This window comes from Bubalus kerabau, chromosome 18 (genome assembly GCF_029407905.1).
Source record: "Bubalus kerabau isolate K-KA32 ecotype Philippines breed swamp buffalo chromosome 18, PCC_UOA_SB_1v2, whole genome shotgun sequence".
NCBI classification, from domain to species: domain Eukaryota; kingdom Metazoa; phylum Chordata; class Mammalia; order Artiodactyla; family Bovidae; genus Bubalus; species Bubalus kerabau.
In genome coordinates, this window is record NC_073641.1 from 13,965,510 (window position 1) to 13,988,415 (window position 22,906).

At 38.3% G+C, this 22,906-nt stretch overlaps 2 long non-coding RNA genes across 2 annotated transcripts in view; one reads left to right on the top strand and one right to left on the bottom strand.

Moving 5' to 3' along the window:
- Positions 1-18,422, bottom strand: part of LOC129633238 (uncharacterized) — a 54,771-nt gene extending 36,349 nt beyond the window's left edge. The window contains exon 1 of the long non-coding RNA XR_008704970.1: positions 18,395-18,422. This is a non-coding gene — a long non-coding RNA (uncharacterized LOC129633238). The remainder of the gene's footprint in view (positions 1-18,394) is intronic.
- Positions 175-21,179, top strand: LOC129633237 (uncharacterized). The gene is made up of 3 exons (XR_008704969.1): positions 175-471; positions 15,199-15,241; positions 18,850-21,179. It is a non-coding gene; the product is annotated as an uncharacterized LOC129633237 (long non-coding RNA).
- The last annotated feature ends 1,727 nt before the right edge of the window (positions 21,180-22,906 follow it).

A 22,906-nucleotide genomic window follows, 5' to 3' on the forward strand; every position in this document is an offset into this window, starting at 1 on the left:
AAATGAAATTCAGCCTGACACTCAGTAAGTAGCTTTCTTAGTAAGTTACTTACTTAGTTGGCTCTCAAGTTTCCATTCCTGGAAATAGAAATGGCAGAACTAGCTTAGAGTCACATTACTTCTTTCAGGCAAGTTGGCTTCACTCCCTGCAGGCCTGGCCTCTGATAAGAGTATCTAGAATTTTAAAAGTTCAAGGAGCTAAGGATATTCTCCAGTGAAAGTCCCTTGGGAACAGAAACGGGGCCCTTCAAATCTTGGCCTTTTCTGCCTTTCCTTCCCCCTCCAACCTAAGAATCACCAGAGGAAGTCTAAACATCACAAAGCAAGATTACTGGGAAATCTTTTGCAAATTCACTTCTCTGTATATTTCTAAACAGTACTGCTTTAATTGATTCAAGTTTGCCCGATTGGATTCTAATTTCAAGAGAACTCCCCAAACAATTCACCACGGAATAAAACATTGGAATTATGGTAAGTATAATTAAAATGCCCTTGCATTCTAATATTGTCTCTTCCTCCATTGCTCCCGCCCACAGTGGGTTTTCTGTACCAACAAAGAAACAGCTGTATGATCAGCCGGAGTCCATCTGTGTGCTTCCATCTGCGGCTTCTTTTGCACTTGTACCAAGTGGATCTGGAAAAGCAGAATGCGTTCCATTCTTGATTCTACTGTTTTCCATTATTTCATGTGTACAAAAAATAAGAGCAAAAGAGTTTTGGGGCCCTCTCTTAAACTGGTACTTCCAAGAAGTTCAAGGGTAGTTAATAATACTTCTTCTGATTTATACCATTATCAAGAATGCAGAATCAGTTAAGGATAGGTGAATCCCTAACAGAAGGAGGCCAGTCCCTATCACTTTACTTGGGAATGAACTGTAATGTTCAGGCTAATGGCAGTGCTATGATGGTGACCCATTCAACATAGAAAGAAACAGAATTTGAACAAAGGAAAATGATGAGGCACCTAGTCCTTCAGAAGTTGTCAAACTTCTCCATTCCCAATACTTCCTTCCTTCTCCACCATCAAACTCCCATCATAAAATTCATGAAGCAGGCTCATGTTGAACTTGTCATCTCAGCAGACTTGAAAGCCTGGGGAATAGGAAATGTCCTGGAAGTTGTAGTGTTCTAACTCTGGACAATCGCTTTCATCAGCTTTCTAAAACTTTGTTCTCTGCAGCAGATTTTTAGGCCATTGTCACCATAGGCTCCATCTATTTTTAACATGCATGTAAGGAATGACCCAGAAATCTCTTATCCTTCATCTCAAGTGTCACCTCTTCAAAAGGTCTTCCCCAATCTCTCCAGAAAGAGTTAAGTGCTCATTGTATTTGTCTCTTATTGTTTGTATCAGTTCATAGGTATCTATGATTACAATGCTATAATTTTTACTTACTTGTCTAAATTCTTCACTGATTCTAAGTTTCCTATTTTTGCTTGTATCTCTAAACTCTAAAATATGAATAAATGAGTGAATGAATAAGATTTGTTTTTTTATTTTTATTAATTTCTTAATGGTACAGCAAAATATATCAGCCAAGTAAAAACTGTGAAGTGCAGGAGGATTGTCCAGAATATTCTATATAACCCATGGGCAAGAAAAAGTTTCTTTGAAGAAATCAACCATAAACTCAAATTCCCAGTTTAGCTCCTCATGTCTACCTTCTATCCAATCATATTTTTGCATTTTAAATATAAAGAATGAGAAATCAGCTCTAATTATGTAACTGTGACAGCTTACTTTATCTTGCCAAACTTTAATTTCCCAAACTAAGGCTTGCAGGGCTGGTGTGAGCTAATGCACAGTGCACAGAACAGCACTGATTATAGTGTCTGCCAGACAGTGAATGGTGAACACTCAACTCTCATTCTTATGAATATTAGGAGCTTAATACACATCTTGATTTTCCTCTATTCTCCCTCTATCTGTGCTGTTACAAAGCTGTTAGCCATAAATAAACGATCAAAAGACAGGAAATGAGAGGGAAAATGTGAAATAAAAACAGCCTAAAACCCAGAAAAATCCATCTTTGAAGAGTAATGCTATATTTCATTTATATCAGATCCACATGCAATCTAGCTTAAGGAATTTTCACTACTCACATGTCATGTCTTCTTTGATAACTAATGGTTTGACATATCTTTTGGCTCAAAAGACTTAGCACGCTATAGCGCAGGGAATGTGTTTACTGGGGACAGCTGCCACAAAAGAGGCTCTGCAGATGAACTTTATTTAACAAGCTGATTTCAGACATCAACAATCAAGAGAGAGAGAGAGACTAAAGCACTGGTTTCATAACTACAGTATTCTAGTTAAAATTAATAGACAAAAGATTGTAATATATCAAAGCGTAGCTACATTCAAACCTGCTTTTCTATCAGTGACTCCAAAAGGTCTTTTTTTTTGCCCTACTATAAAAAAGTAAACTGAATATCAATTAAAGATCAAATTTGGGGCATGAAAAACAAAATAAAACAAAGTAAATTCCTAAGATTTTCATCATGTGCACCACGATCTCTCACTTTCCACCCAAGTAAGCACGAGTAATCACATATTGGGGTCCTGAGAGATGTCAGATTTTCTGCTTTTCATGGGGGATTCTTAGTTAAATAAAAACAGTCCTTGTTTTCAAGAAACTTATGTTCTAGCAGATAAGACCGGCTAATAAATTAAAATTGTTATACTCGGCATAAGTACTATTGTAACAATAAGAACGTGGCACTTGTACGGGGAAGTCTTCCTGAAAGAAGTGGTATATGCTAAATTTTACAGTATAATCAAGACATATTAGTCACAGAAGGAGGAGATGGGTAACCAAGGGGAGGACCCACATGTGCTAAGGTGTGAAGACCAACAGTATAACTTGTTCAGTGAGCTACAAATAGATCACCATGGTGCAAATGGGGTAAAACAGAGGCCATAGACAGGAGTCAAGGATGGAAAAATAGCTTAAGATCTCCAGGAGACTTGTGTGTTAGGGCTTAATTTTTTCCATCAAAGCTATGTAAGTTGGAAAGTGATGTAACCAGATTTGCATTGCAGATCACTTTAACTGAATTATAGAGAATGGACCATATACAGAGATACAGCAAACTTTATCACCCATAGGAAATACATAGCAAATAGTACACTTAAACACAGAAAGAGAACTAAAGAACAGTTTCACAAAGCAAAACAGAGTTGCACTGCATGTGATGCACTGGTATTTTCTGTTCTGTTTCATTGTTTAAAATCCTGGTCTCAGCCTTCAGTTGACTTCATAACTCTAACGGGATGTGACCTATGGTTTGAAAAACCCTTGATAAGAAAAAACAGACTGGAGTCAGGAAGGTCAGATAGGAGGTTATTATAGTAATTCAAGCAAAAAAAAGAGATGTGGACCTCAGCTAAGACAACATAATGAAAAGGATCTGATAGCTTTTGCCTTATTATTAAAGCTCCATTTATTTTCGTTTCTATAACCTAGCAAAGTAAACTTGGCAGTATTAGTGCACTTATGAGATAATCATCAACTGAGTGCCTACGTCACACTGTGCAAAGCGCTTTACACATATATTAACTCTAATTCTGACTGTAACACTGCAGAATAGATATTTTCTCTATTTTACAGATAGGAACACCAAAAGCCCAAGGAAATCAAGTAGATTTGACAAAGTCATGTATTTGAAATCAGCAGATAGGTGCACAGCCAATCTATTTAGTGCTAGCTACTTTGTATTAACTACTGTAGTAGTTATGTAGCAGTAATGTAGTACTTTGATGATTATTTAGCTTATTTCCAGCTTTTTGCTGTTATTAACAATGTTATCGTAGACATTTTGGGGTCTATGTACCAGAGTTCCTTAAGAGAAAAATTCTTGGATTATAAGCTAGAGTTTTCTTATATTTTATCCTTATTAACGATGCATCTATCAATTACACTCTACTGAGTCTTTTGGCACATGCAGTAGCTGGATTTTTCTATAGGCCTTTTATACATCTATGTGAGTGAAAGTTGTTCAGTCGTGTTTGACTCTTTGCGACCCCATGGACTATACAGTCCATGGTATTCTCCAGGCCAGAATACTGGATTGGGTAGCCTTTCCCTTCTCCAGGGGATCTTCCCAACCCAGGGATGGAACCCAGATCTCCTGCATTGCAGGCAGATTCTTTACCAGATGAGCCACAGGGGAAGCCCTTCTGCATCTATGGAAGTGATCATATGATTTTGTGTTGTAGTTCTATTAGTATTATAGGTCTTTAATGTTTTCTATTAGTATGATTTTATATTGTAGTTCTATTATTATTGTGAACCTTTAATGTTTTCTGTTACTATGATAGATTTTTAACGTTTTCTCTGACATTAAATACTCCTGCATTATTAGAATCAGTTCAATTTAGTCACTCAGTCGTGTTCGACTCTTTGCAACCCCATGGACTGCAGCACGCCAGGCCTCCCTGTCCATGACCAACTCCCAGAGTCTACCCAAACTCATGTCCATTGACTCGGTGATGCCATTCAACCATCTCATCCTCTGTCGTCCCCTTCTCCACCTGCCCTCAATCCTTCCCAGCATCAGGGTCTTTTCAAATGAGTCAGCTCTCCACATCAGGTGGCCAAAATATTGGAATTTCAGCTGCAACATCAGTCCTTCCAATGAACACACAGGACTGATCTCCTTTGGGATGGACTGGTTGGATCTCCTTGCAGTCCAAGGGACTCTCAAGAGTCTTCTCCAACACCACAGTTCAAAAGCATCAATTCTTTTGTGCCCAGCTTTCTTTATAGTCCAACTCTCACATCCATACATGACCACTGGAAAAACCATAGCCTTGACTAGATGGACCTTTGCTGGCAAAGTAATATCTCTGCTTTTAAATATGCTGTCTAGGTTGATCATAACTTTCCTTCCAAGGAGTAAGCGTCTTTTAATTTCATGGCTGCAGTCACTATCTGTAGTGATTTTGAAGCTGCAAAATAAAAAATAAAGTCAGCCACTGTTTCCACTGTTTCCCCATGTATTTGCCATGAAGTGATGGGACCAGATGCCATGATCTTAGTTTTCTGAATGTTGAGCTTTAAACCAACTTTTTCACTCTCCTCTTTCACTTTCATCAAGAGGCTCTTTAGTTCTTCTTCACTTTCTGCCATAAGGTTGGTGTCATCTGCATATCTGAGGTTGATATTTCTCTCACCAATCTTGAGTCCAGCTTGTGGTTCCTCCAACCCAGCATTTCTCATGATGTACTCTGCATATAAGTTAAATAAACAGGCTGACAATATACAGCCTTGATGTACTCCTTTTCCTATTTGGAACCAGTCTGTTGTTCCATGTCCAGTTCTAACTGTTGCTTCCTTACCTGCATACAGATTTCTCAAGAGGCAGGTCAGGCGGTCTGGTATTCCCATCTCTTTCAGAATTTTCCACAGTTTATTGTGATCCAGTCAAAGGCTTTGGCATAGTCAATAAAGCAGAAATAGATGTTTTTCTGGAACTCTCTTGCTTTTTCCATGATCCAGAGGATGTTGGCAATTTGATCTCTGGTTCCTCTGCCTTTTCTAAAGCCAGCTTGAACATCTACAAGTTCATAGTTCACGTATTGCTGAAGCCTGGCTTGGAGAATTTTGAGCATTACTTTACTAGCGTGTGAGATGAGTGTAGTTGTGTGGTAGTTTGAGCATTCATTGGCATTGCCTTTCTTTGGGATTAGAATGAAAGCTGACCTCTTCCAGTCCTGCGGCCACTGATGAGTTTTCCAAATTTGCTGACATATTCTGTGCCGCACTTTCACAGCATCATCTTTTAGGATTTGAAATAGCTTAGCTGGAATTCCATCACCTCCACTGGCTTTGTTTGTAGTGATGCTTCCTAAGGTCCACTTGACTTCACATTCCAGGATGCCTGGCTCTAGGTAGGTGATCACACCATCATCATCATCTGGGTTGTGAAGATCTTTTTTTTTACAGTTCTTTTGTGTATTCTTGCCACCTCTTCTTAATATCTTCTGCCTCTGTTAAATCCATACCATTTCTGTCCTTTTTGAGCCCATCTTTGCATGAAATGTTCCCTTGGTATCTCTAATTTTCTTGACGAGATCTCTCATGTTTCCCATTCTGTTGTTTTCCTCTATTTCTGTGCACTGATCGCTGAGGAAGGCTTTCTTATCTCTCCTTGTTATTCTTTGGAACTCTGCATTCAAATGGGTATACCTTTCCTTTTCTCCTTTGCTTTTGGCTTCTCTTATTTTCACAGCTATTTGTAAGGCCTCTTCAGACAGCCACTTTGCTTTTTTGCATTTCTTTTCCATGGGGATGGTCTTGCTCCCTGTCTCCTGTACAATGTCACGAACCTCATTCCATAGTTCATCAGGCACTCCATCGATCAGATCTAGTCCCTTAAATCTATTTCTCACTTCCACTCTATAATCATAGGGATTGATTTACGTCATACCTGAATGGTCTATTGGGTTTCCCTACTTTCTTCATTTTAAGCCTGAATTTGGCAATAAGGAGTTCATGATCTGAGCCACAGTCAGCTCCCAGTCTTGTTTTTGCAGACTGTATAGAGTTTCTCCATCTTTGGCTGCAAAGAATATAATTGATCTGATTTCAGTGTTGACCATCTGGTGATGTCCACGTGTAGAGTCTTCTCTTGTGTTGTTGGAAGAGGGTGTTTGCTATGACCAGTGCATTCTCTTGGCAAAACTCTATTAGCCTTTGCCCTGTTGCATTCTGTACTCCAAGGCCAAATTTGCCTGTTACTCCAGGTGTTTCTTGACTTCCTACTTTTGCATTCCAGTCCCCTATAATGAAAAGGACATCTTTTTTGGGTGTTAGTTCTACAAGGTCTTGTAGGTCTTCATAGAATCGTTCAACTTCAGCTTCTTCAGCGTTACTGGTTGGGGCATAGACTTGGATCACTGTGTTATTGAATGGTTTGCCTTGGAAGCGAACAGAGATCATTCTGTCATTTTTGAGATTGCATCCAAGTACTGCATTTTGGACTCTTTTGTTGACTATGATGGCTACTCCATTTCTTCTAAGGGATTCTTTTATTATTAAAATAAACCCCACTTATTCATACTTTTAAAAATGTATCAATGGAGTCTGTTTTTTATTGATACACTAATTTTTTAATTTATATAGGATGTCTGTATCAATATTCATAAGTAAGATTAGTCCATCATTTCTGATGCAGTCTTGGGTTAGCTATGGGAATTTAATGCCTTTTTCATAAAAATAAACTTGAATTCTTCTCTTCTTTTTTTACACTCTGGAATAATTTAAGTGGCATTATAATCATGTCATTATTAAAAAGTTGAATTCTCCCTTGAAACTATTGGGAGATTATGTTCTTTCATAGGGGTAGCTTTAGGTATGTTTCCTATTTTTTTGATGGTAATCTGTCTGTAGAAATTGCCTCTCCTGTTATTTTGGTAACTTTTGTTTAATTATCTACTTAGTTTTGACTTTCAAATATTTGCATAGAGTTCCAAAGTGTTTCCAAAGTGTCTTACAATTATTTAAAAATTTTCTCTTTTTATGATTATTTATTTTGTCCTCTTTAATTGTTTATAATACGCTTTCTCTCCTTCTTTCTTGATCAGATTACCTAGTGGCTTTCTGTTTTGCTTTGTTTTTTGAAGCTTTCGGTTTTATAGTATTTCTATTTGCTATATATAGCATTTTATTTATAGCATTTCTGTTTCCTAACTTGTTCATTTATGCTTTTAATTAATTCCTTTCTTGGATTATTTTATTTTGTGATTTAACTTTTAACATTTTGGATGGAATTTTTTTAACTCCATTAACTCCAAAAAATGGAGTTTTTGTTTTCCATTTTTCTTAGTCTTATGAATGTAGGATTTAATGGCATAAGTTTCCAGGTGTTAGAATGTTTTGTGCATTTTTAGGTCTTTACAGTTTCTAGTTTTATTCCATTATGGTAAGAAATTACTCCTGTAATATATCAAATATTTGAAATGTATGGATTTTTCTATATTAGGGTTAATTTTTGTGAATGTTCCTCACACACTAGAAAAAATATATACATATGATTAGACAGCAATATATAATCTTTAATTACATAGAAAGATATATGCATATACTGATGATGTTATTTAGGTTTCCATATGAATGACTAGTTAGCAAACTATAGTCTGACCTAACCTGCTTTTGTGAATAATATTTTCTTGGATAAGAACCCCACCTATTTATTTATGCATTATCTCTGACTGTTTTATACTTCAACATAAGAGTTGAGTACCTGCAACAGGAACAGTATGAACCAGAAAATCTAAAGTATATATTATCTTGCCTTTTCCAAAAATCATTTGCTGGCTTTATTCTAGATCATCATTAAGTTTTAGTCTAATTCATCCATTTTGCATTTTTGAAGTATATTAAATTTTTCAAATATTATTAAACTTCCAACTATTTTCTGAACTCCCAGAGAATGAAAGATACATCTGTGACTATATAAATAATTTGTATATTTTCACTGCAAATTTTAGCCTTTAAATATATAAATATCTCTCTTTTATTATTTTCTGGTTTAAATTCTACCTTGTAAGACATCAATAATTTAACCAGTGCTTTATTTGTATGTGCTTGATATATTTTTGAGAATTATTTTATTTTCAACCATTCTCAATTTCTTTCCTTTGGATATGTATAATCTATAACAAAGCATTGGATGTTACTTTGTTTGCCAATCAGAAAAAGAATTTATAATTCTATTAACTTTTTATTTTGTGATATGATCAATATTTTCATTTCAACTCTGTCATTTGTTTTATGTTATATAATACACCTAGCAACCTCCCTTTTCTGGTTATTTCCTATTTGGCCCCCCTGTGCAGGAGACACAGTGGGAGAAGATCCCCTGGAAGAGGGCATGGCAATTCACTCTAGTATTCTTGCCTGGAAAATCCCATGGACAGAGGGGCCTGGTGGTTTTACAGTCTATAGGGTGGCAAAGAATCAGATGTGATTGAAGTGACTTAGCACACATGTACACATAGGGATATTATAAGATAATAACTTCTTTTTCTTGCCTCTATCTCAGCATCTGGCTTGAAATAATATTAATTAACTCCTAATAGTAACCATAAATTACTTAGTAAGCTTTTTATACTTTTATGTGATTTATTTTCCTTGTATTTGAATAATAACAGTATATCATAATTTTCAGACTATGTAGTCATTGAACACCATACTTCCTGTTACATAACTACCATTTGGTATTAGTTCTATATGTAAATATATCTTTAGTATTCATCACCATCAAGTTTACCAATTTTATTTCATTCTTTATTGTTGCCTGAAGCTAATTCTCTAGTACATTCCTCAGGAAAAAATATATTCCATGAATTATTGCATATTCATAACAGTTTGCATGCAACTTTTATATCAGAAAGTCACTTTGACTGGAGAGAAAATTATTGGTCATATTTCCCTTATTCAGTATTTTAACATGTTCTTCCATTATCTTCTGGCAAGAAAGTATTACCATCAAGCAGTTTGATGACATCAGATTTTCTTTTTTTGATAAAGAAAAGGTCATTCTTGGTCTTTTTTCTTAGTTTTCAATTTCTTTTTCTTTACAGTCTGGTAATTGTACTAGGATGTGATTTGCTGCTCTATGCATGTTTTAAATGACACAATTCTATGCCAAATTCTAACAGATACATGGTTCGCTCAGTGTGCTGTTTTTCTTTTTAATTTCAAAAACATTTTCTTGAGCTATGCTTTTTATTAGTTTTCCATTGTTTTGGTTTTCTTGTTCGGAGATTCCTAATTATATATATGTTGGACCTTTTTGTTTATCTTCATCTTTCACTTTTTCTTAAATTATTTTCTCTTCATGAATTTTTTTTCTTTTTGCTTACTATTTATCTTCAGGTATTATTGGTTTTACTCACTTATTCTCATGTATGTTCAAGTTTAGTCTTCGATTCTCAAATTTTTCTTTTTCTTTGATTACTAATTCTTTCCTGACTTCTATTATTTCTAAGTTCTAACTTATTTTGAAATGTTAGGTTATGAGGTTATATTTTTAATTTGCTCTGTAGGCATGTCTTTTTGGCTTTAGATTTTTCTGTAGGGACATTATTATGCTCTGTATTATCTCTTTTTTATAATTACTTTTGTTGTTATTGTTGTTTAGTCACTAAGTCATGTTCAACTCTTTTATGACCCCATGGACCATAACCCAGTATATTTCTTGCCCATGGAGTTTCCCAGGCAAGAATACTGGAGTGGGTTGCCCTTTCCTTCTCCAGGGGATCTTACTGATCCAGATATCCAACCCACGTTTCCTGCATTGGCAGGCAGATTCTTTACCACTGAGCCATGAGGAAGCTTTTAAAAGCTATGACAAACGTAGACAGCATATTCAAAAGCAGAGACATTACTTTGCCAACAAAGGTCCATCTAGTCAAAGCTATGGTTTTTCCAATAGTCACGTATGGATGTGCGAGTTGGACTATAAAGAAAGCTGAGTGCCAAAGAATTGATGCTTTTGAACTGTGGTATTGGAGAAGACTCTTCAGAGTCCCTTGGACTGCAATCAATCCTAAAGGAAATCAGTCCTGAACATTCATTGGAAGGACTGATGCTGAAGCTGAAGCTCCAATGTTTTGGCCATCTGATGCAAAGAACTGACTCAATGGAAAAGATCCTGATGCTGGGAAAGATTAAAGGCAGGAAGAGAAGGGGATGACAGTGGATGAGATGGTTGGATGGCATCACCAACTCAATGGATATGAGTTTGAGTAAGCTCTGGGAGTTAGTGATGGACAGGGAAGCCTGGAATGTTGCAATCCATAGGATTGCAAAGAGTTGGACATGACTGAGCAACTGAACTGAATTGAAACAGGGACGTGCTGTAATTACAGTGAATCAAAATTATTTTCCTTAACTTACAGGAAGAATGGATGGATCATAATAGTTTTTCTAGCATCTTATCTAGAACTCTTAATGAATTGTTAGAAGACATAGCGTCTTGCTTTCTTACAATCTTTTGACATTGTTCCCCTTCATTTTTATATAAACCTTCTCTTTCTGGTCCTACTATCATTGTTTTGCCTAATTTATGTTATCTTTTTATCAGTTTCTCATAGATCTGTTTCAGTTTCGAGAGTTAATATTGCTGCTCTGGCCTTTTCAGAGGCCAGATCTTACCGGCATGATTAGAACCCTGCTTTTTGTTTGTAATTTAGAAACTAAATCCTATTTCCTTTGAGGTAAAGGAAGTAAAAATAAAGTAAAATAATTAAGAAAAGATAGAGGATGAAGAGGATTAAATCTTCAGATTTAGAAAAGTTACAGATAACTAGCAGGATAAAACATATTAGAAAGAAAAGTAATATAAAGTAGAAAAAATAATACTTAAGATAAAGGATAAAAACACAATATATTCAAAACACAAAACTAGAAAGGAGGAAAGGATTACAACAGAAGGTAATAAAAGCAAGTCATGTTAAATTTAAAAGAGGAAAAAGAAAAATTACATGGCAATAGGGCTCTAAAGTAATGGAAATAAAACAAAGGATAAAAAGAAATTAAAAATTAGAGCAGCAAGTAAACTAAAGTAGAAAGTTTAAACTAAAGTAGAAATAGTATGCAGAAATCTTTATCATAGCAAAGACACTTAAAGCATTACTAGTTTATGAGCAATAAAACAGACGACAGACTTAATACATAACAAACAGAACAAAGAAAGTAAAAGAAAAGAAAGAAGGCTGACACTCATTGGAGACTGGCTTCCTGCAGCAGGGGATCTCACAGCAGAACCTGGAGATGGACCGCCTTTAGGAGCTCTTTTTAACTCTTGCCAGTCTACTGATGGAGAAGGCAATGGCACCCCACTCCAGTACTCTTGCCTGGAAAATCCCATGGATGGAGGAGCCTGATAGGCTGTAGTCCAGGGGGTGGCTAAGAGTCAGACACGACTGAACGACTTCACTTTGACTTTTCAATTTCATGCATTGGAGAAGGAAATGGCAACCCACTCCAGTGTTCTTGCCTGGAGAATCCCAGGGACAGGGGAGCCTGGTGGGCTGCCGTCTATGGGGTCGCACAGAGTTGGACACGACTGAAGCGACTTAGCAGCAGCAGTCTACTGATACAGACGGTGCTTTAAACAGTCATTAAAGGAAACTATGTTCTTTCTAGAAAAAGAGTAACCCGCCTTCTATGGCTTCAGCTGAATCTAATAAAGTGATAGAAGTCCTTGATATTGTGATACTCATCCTCATTTCCCCTGCCCTCCGTTACAGAGTATAAGTCTCAATCCACACACTGAGATAAGTGGGAAATTATAGCTTTATTGTCTATAACTCAAATGAATTTCTATTTTGTTCCCATTATGTCAGATGACAGAAGGTAATTTCCATCGGTATGCTGTGCAGTTTTCCCTCTCTCATCTTTAGCAGTAAGTTCTAGAGGCTCTCTTGGTGGCTCAGCAACAAAGAATCTGCCCACAATGCAGGAGACTTAGATAGACACGGGTTCAGTCCCTGGGTCGGGAAGATCCTCTGGAGGAGGAAATGGCAACCTACTCCAGTATTCTTGCCTGGGAAATCCCATGGACAGAGAAGCCTGGTGGGCTACAGTTCAAGGGGTCACAAGGAGTCAGATGCGACCGAGTATGCAGGCATACATACTCTAGAGGACTGGCCAAGTGTGACCGCACAGTGGAGTGCCCAGCGTTCTTCCTATGCTTGAAGATGTTTGTCTAAACTGGTATGTACTAAACTATTCATTATCTTTGGGGGCGGGCAGATTGATCCCAACAGTCATTTAGACAGCCTCTTTGCCATCTGTTTGGCTTTTTTAAGACTGAGTGTTCTCCACTACTTCTGAAGAATCTCTACTCGGGGAAAGACATGGGAACCATTTTGGTGCTTGTGTGTGGAGTGGCAATCTATGATCTTACTAGAATGTACCCATAATGGATATAAAGCTCCCCTCTGGTGTCTCCTGAGTCTCTTTTCATGGGGCCATCCAGGAATCAGAGTCCAGGGCTCCTCTGTCCTGAATACAGGGTCTCTCTCCTCCTCAGACCAAGGAAATATTTTCTATTTTCCAAGAAAATCACCACCACCATCTTCAAATCCACACCACCTGTTTCCCTTAAATCTTGGGCCTTTGGAATTTTCAATCTAAAAAGCATCTAGGAAACAATGAACCCTGCCCAGATATCAAATTGAAAGATAGGAGAGAAAAAAGGGAAATATTTCAAGAAAATATTGTAGATAATAAATTCACAAATATGTTTCTCTCATGTAGTTTTCTCACTATGTCTTACTCATTTCAAAAATTTTTGAACTAAATTCAAAAGGTTGCTTTTGCTTTTTTTATTTTTAAGGTGTTCAGAAACACATTTTCCCTTCAATTTATAACAATATTCACTTTGCATTAAAATAATAACAAGGTCAGATTAAGACAATTATTAACCACCCTTGCTAAATAAATATTGCCCCTACCCTTTGTGGGCTTCTGTGCTAAAACTTGGGAATGGCCTTTTCAGCTTAATTTAAAAAGAAAACACAGCCTACACTTTTGATTAAAATGCAGTTTTTGTTGTCTCTCTCTGATAGTAAAATAATCTTAAATTTTAGAACTGTCTTTTCATCTTGAATTGAGATCAGTTTTAGAAAAACATGAAAGAAAAGTGATGAGAATCTTTTCCCTTAGTATCACAACAACACATGTGGAATCAAATCTTGTGTCTATAAAACAATTATATTGTTGAGTATATGCCTCTCTTGTTTCTCCTGAACCTTCTGGTAAAATACTTAGGAGATCTTAGGAGGAGACATAGATAATACTCTCTGATAGCCAATTAAGAAGTTTTTGTGAGAAAACTCAGAAGTGAGCTGAACAAGAAGGCAAAATAAATCTTTTGTATTTTCAGAAGGTGGTGGCAGCTCTATTCTAAAGCTAAATGTATACAATTTCCATTTTTCATCCCTTACATCACTCTCAACATTTTTGTGTGTGTTAACAATCCAGAGGTCTAATTCATGCAAATCTGATGATTTTTAATTTAAACATTCAAAAAGTCATTATACAGTCTATGTTCTCAACTTTTGTTCAAGAAAAGCTATACATAAAATACCCTAGTAGAAGCAATGTAGATATTCTATATTAATAGATGATGCAAAAAAGAAAAAAAAAAGTGGGCATTTGGATTTTTCTACATCATTTTATTTCTGCAAACATCTCCCAACTTCCCAAGTTAAGCTTTGCATACAAAATGACTGCTAAGTACTTCACTAAAATGACTTCATTAAATTTTCCCATGTAATTCTTTTAACAAAGGATTTATACATTAAACAAAGGCTTCTAATTATACAGGATAAAGGTCTATAATGGTTTCTAGAAAATGGTTTCAAGTTAACTAAACAAGGAAAAAAAATCATAAAGACTAAGAAAGATCAGAAATAAAAGAGAGAGGGGACAAGAAAGAAAAAATAATAATGAAGCCTCTAGAAGTCTACAGTGTGGGTCTTCTACCACATGCTTCCCAAAGTGGTTTACAATACATCCATTCCAATCAGGAAGAGCCAATTATGTAAATCTGTACTCTCAACAAAGAATGTTAACTGATTCTGTGGGAAAGAAGGAGCAGATGGAGAGACCTTTGGGAAAGCTGGTATAAATAAAGATTCCTGAGGCAGAAAGGATCCTTTCACTCAAGGAAAGTTTTTTTCTGTTTTTTCCAGAAACAGTTTTCTCTTTGTGCCCTTAGAGAGCAATACGAACATGCAACAGTGAGTTAGGTTGATCAGGATATTTGACCTTCCAAAATGGTGTACAACACCACTGTTAACAATTTAGCATGGTCCATCATTTTGGAGAAAATAAGATCCTCCTTTCAGAGGGTCATTTTGTACCAGTTACGTTCATCTCTGAATTCAGTGCTCAAACTCACTCCATAGATATTAGGCCAGAGATCTCAGCCACTTTCTCGAGGGCCTTACCCACTACTGCGGGTCTGCAGTGATGCTCTTCTGGACATGATCATGATGGTGGTATGTATGGCACTGCTAATATTCGTACCATCATCCTCTATGGAGTAGGAGGAAGCAAAGGATCTGGGTGGAATTTTATATTACCTGTAATTTTTTGCCATGGGTAGTACTTATCCCGAATCTTTTTTTCCCCCCATTCCTTCTCTCCACTCTTTCCATCTTTACTGCCTCTCCAGTACCTCCTCATCTTGCTTCTCATGAACTCAAGTGGACAGCCTGGTAGGTATTCTTCCCTACATTTCTCCCTGGTCATTGTAACTATGAAGGGGGAACTTGTTTTATCAGACGCAAACACATTATAGAAAGGTATAGCTAACAAAAGACTATGGTCTTGGAATTGACAAATAAAAAATAAAAGAGTGAGGAGGAATAAATCCTTATATAAACCACATTTAATATATAACTAAGGTGATATTTCAATAAGTGGGAAAAGGTAGTTCATCTCATAAATGGAACTTGAACATGTCATCCTTTCAAAGTTTACAATTGAGCATAGCATTTATTGTTATGTTTATTTTAAAATTTCATGGAAAACTACCAAAGGAAACCTGGAGCACAGAAAGACTATTCACTTAAGCAGAGGACAGTAACACAGAACATCAGAAGCTTATCCTCAAAGATGAAATATGGAACCTTTATGGTTACTGGTGTCATGTAAAAACATTCTTGGTGAAGAAGGTCAAACAACAGGATAGTCAAAATATATTTCACCTGTAGCTTTCTGCCATTTAACTTAAATGAAACTCTCCTTTTTCTGGTTGCTCTGCTATTACAGGAGCAAACAATGTTAGAAGACCATGATTAAGATTTCAATTGACCTCTCAGTCCAGAAAGATTTTCTACCTCTGGGAATCCTCCCCTTTCAACAGCTCTATGCCAGATGTTCCAGTGAGCACCAATCTCATCCCCCTCGAGGTAGACAGGGCAGCAGTCCTGGCCACACGAGATTTAAGTACTGAAAATGCATCAGCAAATATTAAACTTATGATCTTTACATTTTCCTTTAATGAATATGTCATTGCAATTTTTTATCCTGGAGGTCAAGCTCCCTATTGCAGGAGCAGGTGAAATTTTACTTCTTAGAGAGATTTTTAGGCTTAAAAATCAGGTTTTGTGGAAAGAGAAGTTTAACTAAATTACTTTCTCTCCTTTCATATATTGAGAGCAATCCTGAAAAGACCAGCTAATGACTTTCTGTAAATATGAGTTGATGTTCCAAGTACTCTTGTTTAAGGCTTAACTAGAGTCAAGAGGAAGAAAGGGATAAAAGAAAATCCTGTTCTTTCATCTCCTTCCTGAGGAAGACAGGGGAAATCTAGGTAGGAGAAAGTAGTAATAGTACTTGTAGTAATAGAACATGTATTTCCTGACTGCCCCTCTAGGCTTTGTTCCCAAGGGTGGGAGGCACTTGAGGTGACGCAGAAATCAAGCCGCTCCTCTCTGGCTGCCAGACACCTCCTGAGCTAGACCCCACCAGGACAGGGCATCAAGGTAACAGAGAAGCCCTGGGCTTTGCTTCTGAGCTGATGTGAACCCTCAGGTGGCCCCTACACTGATCTAGGAGAATGGACTGCCAGAGACTTTATGGGACAAGGCTGGGTGATCTTGCAAAGGCCGAGGCAGGGTGAGGCAGGAGGGTGATGCTCCACCGCCCATGAGAGCTATGGGGAGGCCAAATCAGCAAGCAGAGGGTGGCCCTGGCTCTGTGGGAGCATTCCAAACTCCAAGAAGCCACGCACTTTCCATCTACAGATATGAAGCCCCTAAGGAAAGGGTACCCAGGAGCCACGGGCTGGTGCCCAGAAGCAGGTTGCTACACGTCACTGCTCGGTGAGCCAGAGGCCAGGGCCATTTCCTCCCAATGATCCACAGAGCCAGACACCACTGAAAGGAGAGAAACCTGGGGAAGAAGAGACTTTCCAGAGACTGAGCATTTTTGTTTAAAAGTCTTTGATTCATGTTGATATATGGAAAAACCAATACAATATTGTAAAGTTAAAAAAAAAAAAAAGTCTTTGTCCTACCTTAAAAGAGTAAGTAACTGGGACAAAAGTAAAACTTTAAACTGCTTTGGGTACTCAGTTAATATTTTGTTTTCCTGCTAATCAGCCAGTGAGAGCACAGGGAAATGCCAGCTAAATCACAAACAAAAACCATTCATTTTCACTGCAAAACCAAGCAGCGATGCAGGTTAAACCCATGTCTGGGCAACTCGGCTCCGTGACCTATTTCTGGATTGTCAGAGAAGCAGTTCCAGAGCTCCTAAGAATCCCCTTGCTGCTGCTGCTGCTAAGTCGCTTCAGTCGTGTCCGACTCTGTGCGACCCCATAGACAGCAGCCCACCAGGCTCCCCCGTCCCTGGGATTCTCCAGGCAAGAACACTGGAGTGGGTTGCCATTTCCTTCTCCAATGCATAAAAGTGAAAAGTGAAAGGGAAGTCACTCAGTCATTTCCGACCCTCAGCGACCCCATGGACTACAGCCCACCAGGCTCCTCCATCCATGGGATTTTCCAGGCAAGAGTACTGGAGTAGGGTGCCATTGCCTTCTCCGAAGAATCCCCTTAAGGGGTTTGAAAACCCAAAGAAGACAATGCTGACTACCATCAGAATGCATCTTCTTCTTATCCAGCTCCCAGGGAAATTCAGACACACACAAAAAACACTTCTAAACAATGTTACTATCAACAAGTAATGATCTGGGCGGTGTGAAAGAGCATGTCCATAAACCTCTTCTTGCTGCTCCTCTATTTGCCATGTCCAGCTTCTTCCCACTTCTCCGTGATTAGGATCTTGGCTAAACCCAGATGCTCTGATTTATTTTTCCTTTCTCTTTTCAAACCACAGTAACTCACACAGGAGCCAAACCCCTTAACTAAAGAATAATTCATGGCAGAGCAGCTCGCGTTTTATACAAAATCATTTGGGTGGGGGCTTGGGGGGAGTGGGAGCCAGGAGGTCAGAAGTTGATCCCTGAGTGAGGTATGCAGAGGCCTCCTCCCCAGGCTAGCCTGCGGGGATTATCACATTACCCCGAGGGCCTGTGGCGAGGCCAGAAACAATGCCGCTTGGATCCAGTTCATCCCCTCCTCTGTCTCAGCACAGCCCACAGGGCAGTGAGGCTCTCTGCTCTCAGGACACTGGTCTTGTGGAAGGGTTTGCTTTTTGCTGGTGGGAGAGTTACTGAAATGTAAGAGGTTCACTTGCCTCAGTGAAGAGAGGCCATGCTGCTTGAATAAATGATCCTTAAGCTCAGCATGTGGCTCAGTGGAAGGCAACTGGGCTCCCCAACAAAAGCTCTAAGTGGTGCTTAGCAAGGCAAGGCCCAAGCAGCACAATACAGACGGGTGACTCATGAAAGGCTTTGTACTCACATGCTTGGTCCGTCCTCTCTGCTCACAAATCACTCACACACACACACACAGAAGCTGCAGATTACGACACTGAACTTCCCTCCTAGGTTACCCTGTCAACTGGTCAAGGGGCCTCACCCAGGTGTGAATGGTATGGAGCCGGCATGCCTCTGCAGAGATTGAAACCAAAGCAAAGCCAGCTGAAAACAGCTTCTGCGGGAGGACTTCCAGATTTGCATGGAAGGAAGTTTGAGTTGGGACTGGCAGAAACTTTCCCCTTTTCTTACTATAGAGAAAGTTTCAGATGCTCTATGGAAAACGAGGCAATTAGGAGAATGCCCCCCGGGAGACTGGCAGTGAATGTTGGAGCACAGTTGCCAGGGACTGGCTTGAATGAGTGCTTTAGGTGGAGAGAGCTGGGGTGGTGTTGGAGAAGCCACATCTAGTGATGGCCCTTCCTCCTCCTGCCTTTCCAGGTGTGTGGACTGGAGTGAGCTGCCAATGTCAGTATACACAGTGTCATCGACGGGTGCTGCCTTGCAAAGAATCATGCCCACTGCCCCCAGCATGCTGTCTGCCTGTGGGAAGCCTGGGATCTGTGAACTGAGGGAGCCGCTGTGGTCTACACAAGGGTCTCCTTGGGGATGCACTGCATTGGCAGAAGGAAGAGGCTCCTGAAAACTTCGGTGGTGTGGGAAACTGTGGTTGACTTGGCAAGGCTTCCCTGTATATGAATCAATGATATGTGTCACTCCACTCAATTAAAGAAATACTTCCAGCAGAATTTCTCAAATGGCTTATAACAGTACATATTTTGCATTTCAAGAGTCAGATTTCTCTTGAAAGACTATGAGGTTTACCAATAATCATATAAAATCCCCCATATTACATATGATTTTTATTATGGCTATGACTGTATAACATCTAATAACCTTTCTCCTAGATGAAGAAAATTAATTGAATCTACTCATCTTCCATCTACTATCTTCTCAGTTTCAATGGGGAAAAAAAAAGAAAAAGTGGAAAACAAATTATTTTTGTTTTAAGAGAATTAAAATAGCTAAGAAAGTATGCCCTTCTATACCAGTAATGATAGACCCTGCCTGGCTCCTACAGCGGATACTGTTTCAAACGTTATAACATTTTGTTGATGAACATGCCCGACTGAATTTCTAACCATTCATTTTCTAAATTGTACTTTTTAAAACTTGACAAGACTCGTTTGGTTACTGAATTATATCCTCTTCTGAATTTCTTCCTTCTGAAAGTTTTTTTTTTTTCCTTAAAGGGATATTATCCTTGCTTTGCGCAGTTTTCTTAATGGTCAGGTGTTCTCAATCTACTCCACAGCTTCACCATTCCTACTGGTTAATCTTCACATCTGAATCATGTATGTGCTGTGCTGTGTTGTGCTTAGTCACTCAGTTGGGTCTGACCCATGGGGTCACGACCCCATGGACTGTAGCTTACCAGGTTTCTCTGTCCATGGGGATTCTCCAGGGAAGAATACTGAAGTGGGTTGCCGTGCCCTGCTCCAGGGGATCTTCCCAACCCAGTGATCAAAACAAGTCTCCCACATTGCAGGCAGATTCTTTACCATCTGAGCCACCAGGGAAGGCCTAATGATGTATGGTAAAGGCCAGTTTCACAAGCAGAAGGTATTGCCTTAGTAACAATTTACAAGAGAAGAAAAATGAGGATCTGATGTCAGAGGAGGTCTGGCCAAGACTCTGAATTTTATTCTGCGGTTTTCACTCTTTGATTTTTCTTTAAAAGGATCAAATGAGATACAAACCCAGTGGCCACAGGTCCATCCTTCTGAGAGGTGATAGTTCATGCCCAACAGACAGAAAGGACCTCATAATACAATGCTTGTTGTATCCAACTTGATGTTGGTCTACACAGAAATTCAAATATTGAGACCATCTTCCAGGGCCAGGAAGGAAAAAAAAATTTTTTTTTTCCAATATAGATCTAGCCAACATTAGGGTATGTGTCATTTTTATTGTTATACTCTGTATGCCCACAAATCCCAAAGCATGTTCCATATTAAGATTTTGGCTTCTATTAAGACTACAACTTTGGTATGGAAAGGCATGTCTCCTTTCATCTAAGTAGGAAAGAAAAACAAAGTAAAGAACAATAAAAAGCAATAGAGGCCTGAAATGTATCTATTTATACTGATCTCACTAATCATTAATACTAATCTTTAATATTGAACTTCAATTGTTTTTTTTACCTATTTCTTTTTATAAGAAATTCTTATGCCCTAAACACTTAATTCTCTTGGTCTCTAATAGTCTACTAGCTGCTTATGTTTTTGTTAAAAATCGGTAGGTTTCAAATTTCATGACCCCTCAGTCACATTACCCTCCTAGGATTCTTAACCTAGGGTTCACTTGGATGGGGGAAAAAGTATCTGTGACTTTGTCAACAGTATAAATTACAGACTTTTTGTATCATGTCATAACTGTATAGAGGAATTATTTATGCTCAGTGCTGTGTTCAAACCTGGTAACTTTTACGAAAACTCAGTGGTAGACGTCATTTTAGTTTCTTAATGTTTCTTAATAAAAGGGCAAATTTATTACTGTATTACAGATTTATAAACATTTTGGTAATTGCATGTTATAATAATCCTATGCATTTATGCATTTAATTGTTTTCTGAAAAAACAAATAAATTACTATTATTCTGAGAGAGAATCTACGATTATTGAAGGAGACGGTGGCACACAAACACTCAAAAGCTAAGAAACTGCATAGCCAGGCTACCTGAGTGGTGGTGCGGTTCCGGTGATGTGTGAAGGAGGATTTGAAGGAGCTAGGGAAAGAGGGCCTGCTGCATTTTCAAAGTTGGCCATGAAGGGGAAAAACACAGCATGTGCACTATGTATATGCTATTCCCAACTCCCACAACCTTGGACAATATTTACATATTTGTCTGCTAAGCTGCTAAGTCGCTTCAGTTGTATCCAACTCTGTGCGACCCCATAGACGGCAGCCCACCAGGCTCCCCCATCCCTGGGATTCTCCAGGCAAGAACACTGGAGTGGGTTGCCATTTCCTTCTCCAATGCATGAAAGTGAAAAGTCAAAGGGAAGTCACTCAGTCGTGTCCAACTCTTAGCGACCCCATGAACTGCAGCCTACCAGGCTCCTCCATCCGTGAGATTTGCCAGGCAAGAGTACTGGAGTGGGGTGCCATTGCCTTCTCCAACATATTTGTCAGGGAGAGGGGGAAATAGTTAGCCACCTCATGGTCCAGTCATCATAAAAAAAATGTGTGCATTTAAGTCCACTAACTATTGCCCAACATTCAACAGGCAAAATTCAAGCCACTAATTCCATTGTAAGGATAGTTTTAAACCCTACAAAATACTTCTTTATTTTGAGGTCAATGCAGGAATGACAATCTGAAACGGTTTCTCTTTTTCCGTAGAAATGTTTATAAATCTCATCTAAGGCCTTAAATTGAGACTACCTTGTTCTTGGATGAACTGCACCCAATCTTGTCACATATTTTTGCAGCTTTGTGCTGCCAGTGATGGAAGCCTCATGGTCATTTCAAATATAAAACATCATGAAGTTCATTTCAAAATGTTTGTAGTGGAGCAGCCCCCTGTTAAATCAGTCCCTCAGCAGAGAGGGTGTTGGCCATGGGGTCCGGAAAGGTGTACTTAGCATTCCCAAGGAGAAGCTCCTTAGCATCCCCTAAGGAAAATGTAGGTAATTGAAGTAATTAGTGGCACTCATGCATTGAAAACATTTTAATACTACATTTCCTGACTGAGCAGAGGTCCTTTTGCTGATTAAAAAAAAATATATATATATGTTGGGCATTAGATAATGTAATATATAAAATAACGGAAAGGTACGGGTTAGGGAGTGGTCCATGCTAGAAAGAACTGTCAGAAATTGGGAACTGGGGCTTCCAGAAACTTGAGCCCAAAGAGAAATTACTTGTGAAATTTATAGCAGTAACTTTCTCCATCTTATTATATTCTTCACTTTTCTTTTCTACCTCCTATTCCTTTCTTCTCCTGTCTCCATTATTTTCTCCTCTAAATGTCCAAACCCTTTCTCTCTTCCATCTTCTCTATTTTTCGTCTCTCCTCTCCCTCTCTTCCTATTAGAAAATTTCATTTTTGAAAAGGATGTAGTCAAAACATCTCTCAGGTAGTGTTTGCATGACATCTTTTCCCCCATTCTTTTGATTTCAAACTACCTGTGTCTTTATATTTGAAGGGTATCTCTTGTTAATAGTATATATTTGGGTCATGTATGTGTGAACACAAGTGTATTAATCCAGTCTAATAATCTCTTTTAATTGGAATGCTTAGGCCACTTATAGCAAATGTAATCACATATAAAGTGGGATTAGCTCTGCAATTCAGCTATTTTCAAATTATCTAATCTGTTCTTCCATCTTCTTTACTTTTTTCCAAATTAAGCAAAGATTGTTTTTCTTCATCATATTTCTTTGATTGGTTTTCTTAGCTCTATCTTTTTGTATTATTTATAATGATTACACT